This window comes from Physeter macrocephalus, chromosome 8 (genome assembly GCF_002837175.3).
Source record: "Physeter macrocephalus isolate SW-GA chromosome 8, ASM283717v5, whole genome shotgun sequence".
Taxonomy (NCBI): domain Eukaryota; kingdom Metazoa; phylum Chordata; class Mammalia; order Artiodactyla; family Physeteridae; genus Physeter; species Physeter macrocephalus.
Window position 1 is genome coordinate 41949495 of NC_041221.1, and position 6364 is coordinate 41955858.

At 39.8% G+C, this 6364-nt stretch overlaps 1 protein-coding gene and 1 long non-coding RNA gene across 2 annotated transcripts in view; one reads left to right on the plus strand and one right to left on the minus strand.

Moving 5' to 3' along the window:
- The window catches only part of LOC114486699 (uncharacterized), a 140079-nt gene that overhangs the window by 27243 nt on the left and 106472 nt on the right, over positions 1-6364 (minus strand). The gene's annotated exons all lie outside the window — the stretch shown is intronic.
- The window catches only part of CDH6 (cadherin 6), a 57320-nt gene that overhangs the window by 949 nt on the left and 50007 nt on the right, over positions 1-6364 (plus strand). The gene's annotated exons all lie outside the window — the stretch shown is intronic.

Sequence of the window (6364 nt, forward strand, 5' to 3'; positions counted from 1 at the left end):
AAAAAAAAAAAAAAAAAAAAAAAAAAAAATAGGAATAGAGCGATTAAGCTGTAAGGAAAAGAAGTTTCCTTTTACTCATTGTGAAAGGAAACATTCTGAGCTTTAGTCCTTTGGCCACATTCAAATTAACTATTTTTTAACTCTGCTACCTACAGCGCCATCCATTCTCTGACCAAATGGAGCCCTTTGTCCTCAAAGCCCACCACTGCCTTAGATTTAGTTGTTACTGCTGTTGCTGCTGTTTTGTCTTATCTCCAATAATTGGCAAGAGCCAGGCATTTCAAAACATATGATTTAATTGTGGCAAGGTTCACAAAAGAGAAAAAATGGTTATGTAAATGTGCTATTTCCAAATATCATCTGACCATTTTATTGACTCCAGAAAGTAAAATGAGGATGTATCGCTTATTACAGCCCTTCCAGATTACTGGAGCTGAGTCAGGGAAACAGCTTAGTTATACTGTCATCATGATTTTCACTGAAATTTTATCATCAACTACATTATCATTGCAGAATATCTGCATCCCGCAAAGGAGTGAAAAAAGACAGGGACACAGGTTTGTACTTCCTAGGCTCTCTGTTTCAGAACATGGTATTGATAAGAAAAATAATTGTCATACATCCTTTATATAAACAAACTGGGAACAAACATAATAGAGATGATAAAATGCCTTTATGATTACAGCTACAATTTTAGAACATCTATATTTGGATATCACTCAAAAAGCATAAATTTTACAGATTCCAGGGGCTGCATGTTCACGCTTCAATCTGTTATCAAATATCCCTGAATAACCCTGTGCCAATATTCTCTTTAAGCATTTACCACAATAAATGAAGGAAAGCCATCCATGGCTTGGGCTGAGGTAACCAGGCATCGTTCCAGTGAAGTGAATTATTAATGTGGAATAAAGTAGGAGAGGAAGTATTCAGTGAAGGGGTGAATGTCATCAACACAGAGCCCCAAGGGTCTAACCTTGTATTTGCTATGAAATTCACATGCTGTGTGACTGCTGAAGACAGTCCACTTACTTGTACTTCACTCCATTTCCTCTGTGAAATTTGAATAGCACTACACTGATAAGGCTAAAAAATTATTGTAAAAAATAACAATAATCTTAGAATCTTTAAAGCACTTTCTACAATACAAATAACATTATTGTTATAGAAGATTAAGTTTTTTAAAGTGCTGTATTTAAATAATTGATCCCCCCTTTCTTTTCTTTTTCTTCTCAAATTGTGGTGCCATTTTACACTAAAATACATGTATTTTTAAAGAAAGGCCAGATATTTCAAAATACTAGAAGCAACAATGGATAAAACCTCAGAAGAATCAGTTCTATGATTATAATTGTGAGAGGTAATACTGCCATGGGGAAAAATTGCGAGCTGTGGAGTCAAGCAGATCTGAGGCTGCATCGCTGTGCTGCCATTTGCCAGTTGTCTGGCCCACGGCAGGTTATTAACCTTTCCAGACTTTAGTTTCTTCATCTAGAAAATGCATGGAGCAATGCCTACCTACGGCATGGGGTTGCAGTGTAAAGTGAGACAAGAACTAGTGGCTGGCACGTAGTAGGTGCAGAAAGAAGTTATTGGTGAAAACTCATTGTATACACTCTATTAAATCTGTCTGTAATGCGTGGAAGTGGATTACTGACTTTTATATCATTGAAAAAGTAAAATGATATAATTAACGGATCTCTCAGTGGCTGGCAAATGTAGAGGATTGTGGGAAAACCCCTTCACAATCACAGCTTCAGTTTGATTCGTTGGATTTGGATATTTTATTGGCAGCAAGATAAGTTTCCCTTCCTCATCATTATCTGCCCCTGCCCCACCTCCTTGAAGTTATAACCCATAAAAAATATACACTGGAAAAAAAAAAGTCAAGGGCAATAATTGAAGTTATCATAGGTGCCAGCATTGCTACATCAGATGTATGTAAGAGGTGTTCCTGAACTATTGATAAGGCATTTTCCTGAATCTGTCTTTGGACTACACGTTTTATCAACAGACAAAGGGATTAGACTACAATTTGTTTTTTACCACAATTAAACGTAGACAAAAAATACATATTTAAAAAGAAAAAAGAAGGTTCGTTTCTCATGTGGCAACAGGTTGTTCCATTTTTAAAAGATTTGGAGTAAACAGACAGGTACCTGATGAGATTATCCAAATCCATAAGGTCAAGAAATTCGGGGGAAGAAAAAAAATTAGACTATAGCAGAGGTTCCAAAACTTTCTTGGTTTGCAATGCCTGTAACATCTCAATAATTTTTTCACAATGCCCTTAGGCCAAAAGAAATAATTAGGCCCAAACAACTTAATACATATTTATGTTCTAACAAATAAGTAACCAAAATAACAATTAATAGAAAAAATAATATTTTTATTTCACTCTTAAATCATGAGTTACTTCCTAATGGAATGTGGGCACGTATTGGACACCACAAATTCTCAGATTGGACACCGACCCCTGGTTTCCTTTTCCACATTGATTTTCACACGGTACTTGCTTTTTAACACGGGCACTGTGGGAAACCCATCTTCATAAATATATGACATCATCGAAAGGAATGTAGCACCAGCTACTGTTGAAACTGTGATCTACTCTGAGCTAGTAATTCTCAAGATGTCTGATAGCTCGTGTTGCTGTATTTCCCTCAAATTTTTAAAATATTTCCTGGTGCTGCAGTGAGTTCCCTGCTGCACCCCAGGGCGCCTTGGTGCACACTCTGGGAACCATAGGAATGTGGTTAGATTGGTATATAAAGGTGTACAAAGGCTAACAGAACCTTAAATTGTGCCATTAGCCCTACTAAATAATACCTACTTAGAGCCTATTCTTTTTTTTTTTTTTTTTTTGCGGTACGCGGGCCTCTCACTGTTGTGGCCTCTCCCGTTGCAGAGCACAGGCTCCGGACGCGCAGGCTCAGCGGCCGTGGCTCACGGGCCCAGCTGCTCCGCGGCATGTGGGATCTTCCCGGACCGGGGCACGAATCCGTGTCCCCTGCATCGGCAGGCGGAGTCTCAACCACTGCGCCACCAGGGAAGCCCTAGAGCCTATTCTTGAGACCTAAAGCTGAAAAGGTTGATCTGTACATGTAACAGATAGAAGCATTAACTAAGGAAAAGTAATGTGGTTGAGCAAATACACTTAAAGTAGAAGAAAGAAGTTTTTACATTATAAGCAGCTGTTTATATGTGTGTTCCTTGGTTCCAGTTATTTGGAGGTAAGTCAATAGGGATGACAGTGATTTGACAATGAGGGAAAATGTGAGAATGGGTGTGGGAGCAAGAGGCTACCTGGTGTAGAAGGAGAAAAAGAAAGTCACATAGCATCCAAGAAGCAGCAGAAGATGGAGTCTGGAGGCTGGAGTGACAATGAAGTAAATATACAAGATCATGCTTTAAAATTGAAGCACAGGGACTTCCCTGGTGGCACAGTGGTTAAGAATCTGCCTGCCTATGCAGGGGACATGGGTTCGATCCCTGGTCCAGGAAGATCCCACATGCTGTGGAGAAACTAAGCCTGTGCGCCACAACTACTGAGCCTGCGCTCTAGAGCCCACGAGCCACAACTACTGAGCCCACCTGCCACAACTACTGAAGCCCGTGTACCTAGAGCCCATGCTCCACAACAGGAGAAGCCACCGCAATGAGAAGCCTGAGCACTGCAACGAAGAGTAGCCCCTGCTCGCCGCAACTAGAGAAAGCCCGTGCGCAGCAACGAAGACCCCAAAATAGGTTAATAGCCAAAAATAAATAAATTAATTAATAATAATTAAAAAACTGAAGCACAAGCAAAGGTAGCAAGACCTTCCTTCTCATGCTGTCTTAATGCTCCTCAGCATTTCTCTGTGTCCAGTAAGATTAACACGGAAATATGGACATGGCACAGCTGGGGAGGGATGCACTTGTAAATAGAAGTGAGGAAGGCCAGTTACAGCTGAAATATTGACAACCCAAACTCTGATTTATGAGACAATTCTCAACACCTCTACATACCTGAAAAGGTGGTGGCAGGTAGAGGTATCAGAGTAGAAAGAAGTGGTCTTATATTGGGTAAAAGTTTGTGAGCTTAAGATATAGATATGGATACAGATACAGATAAGGAAGATGCTATTTTCTGAAACAGGGGTCCCAAACCCTGGGCCGCGTGGCCTATTAGGAACCGGGCCGCACAGCAGGAGGTGAGCGGCGGGTGGGCGCGCGGGCGAGCGAAGCTTCACCTGCCGCTCCCCATCGCTCGTGTTACCGCCTGAACCATCTACCGCCCCCGCCCCCGCCCCACTGCCGTGGAAAAATCGTCTTCCGCGAGACCGGTCCCTGGTGCCAAAAAGGTTGGGGACCCATGTTCTAAAATACATAACCATTTGGGGGAACTTTTATGCTGATTTAGCATAAGTGGCATCTGTGTCTGGGAGCTTGTTAGAACTTTAGACTCTTAGGCCCCAACTGAGATCTATTGAATCAGAATCTGCTTTTCAACAAAAGCAGAATTTTAGGTGAATTTTATGCATATTAAAATTTGAGAAGTGCTGCTTTTAACAATATGTACGTTGGCCAGGGTCTCACTTCCCCAGAGATTCTGCTTTAGTTGGTTTTTAATTAAGTATTTATGATCCGAATATGTGGCGAAACTTGAGAACCATTGCCCTAGGAGAATATTATTGGCAATAATTATAATTAGATGTGGCAAGCTCAGTGATAAAATGGGCATCCCCAAAGTATTGTGGAAATATAAAGGAGAGGGGCCACCTGGGCTCAGGGGTTCAACAGAGCTTCCTAGAGACAGTGATGGTGTTGGGACCACATCTTAAGGGAAGAACAGGTGTTAGCCCATCTGGCAGAGGGAGAATTACCAGGCCTTCCCAATTAACTGGTTGCAGAAGCCAAAGGAGAAAATGCAGGAGGTTCAAAAAGTCGGAGATTTCAAGATAGAACAATCAGGACAGTGAAAGTGTCATTGATGCTGGCACAGAAAACAGAAAGAGGTACATATTTTCTTGTCAAGGGCTAAAGGAAAGAGTATTTGATTTTATGCAGAATCACTTAGATTATCTTTGGCTTTATGTAAGCTAATAGAAAAATAAGAGGGAAGCATTGTAATTCCACATTTTCAGAAAACCCCATGCCCCTTCTTCCGCTTTACATAATATAGCAATTCCTTGACAATAGCTGGTATATAGTCTAAGATTAAATTCAATAAGAAAAAAATATAGGTAGATATAGATTAGATTTTGAAGACATGGTTATTCATTAATATAAGAATGACTATATTTTAAATCTCAAAACTATGCACAATTTTAGGCAAAAGATTTTCATATTATCATTAAACAGCCCACAGCAACACTTAATTTCCTTGTCTCCTCCATTTTATCCCTCACAATGTTCTTAATCCTCTCCTTCCACACAATGTATAGGTAAAACTAGTCTCCATTAGAGGCATTTGAGATGCTTCTATTTTTAGCAGCATATCAAGAGATCTGTTTATGTGGAATTTGATAAACCATATATTTCATAGATATTTTCTGATGTTAGCTTTTTGGAAGTTGCTGATGGTTTCTTTTTTCAATCTGCAATTTTTTTTTATTCCTAATATGATTTATCTATGCCTGCCCTCTTGGTTTATTTATTAGTCTTGCTCAAAATCTTCCTATTTTGTCTTTTCTTTTTTTTTTTTTGAAATTTTGAATTTTATTTTATTTCTTTTTTTATACAGGAGGTTATTATTAGTCATCCATTTTATACATGTTAGTGTATTCATGTCAATCCCAATCTCCCAATTCATCCCACCCACCCCCCAACCCTCCACCGCTTTCCCCCCTGGGTGTCCATACGTTTGTTCTCTACATCTGTGTCTCAACTTCTGCCCTGCAAACTGGTTCATCTCTACCATTTTTCTAGGTTCCACACATCCGCGTTAATATATGATATTTGTTTTTCTCTTTCTGACTTACTTCACTCCATATGACAGTCTCTAGATCCATCCACATCTCTACAAATGACCCAATTTCATTCCTTTTTATGGCTGAGTAATATTCCACTGTATATATGTTCCACATTGTCTTTATCCATTCATCTGTCGATGGACATTTAGGTTGCTTCCATGAGCTGGCTATTGTAAATAGTGCTGCAATGAACCTTGGAGTGCATGTGTCTTTTTGAATTATGGTTTTCTCTGGGTATATGCCCAGTAGTGGGATTGCTGGGTCATGTGGTAGTTCTATTTGTAGTTTTTTAAGGAACCTCCATAACTGTTCTCCATAGTGGCTGTATCAATTTACATTCCCACCAACAGTGCAAGAGGCTTCCCTTTTCTCCACACCCTCTCCAGCATTTGTTGTTTGCAGATTTTCTG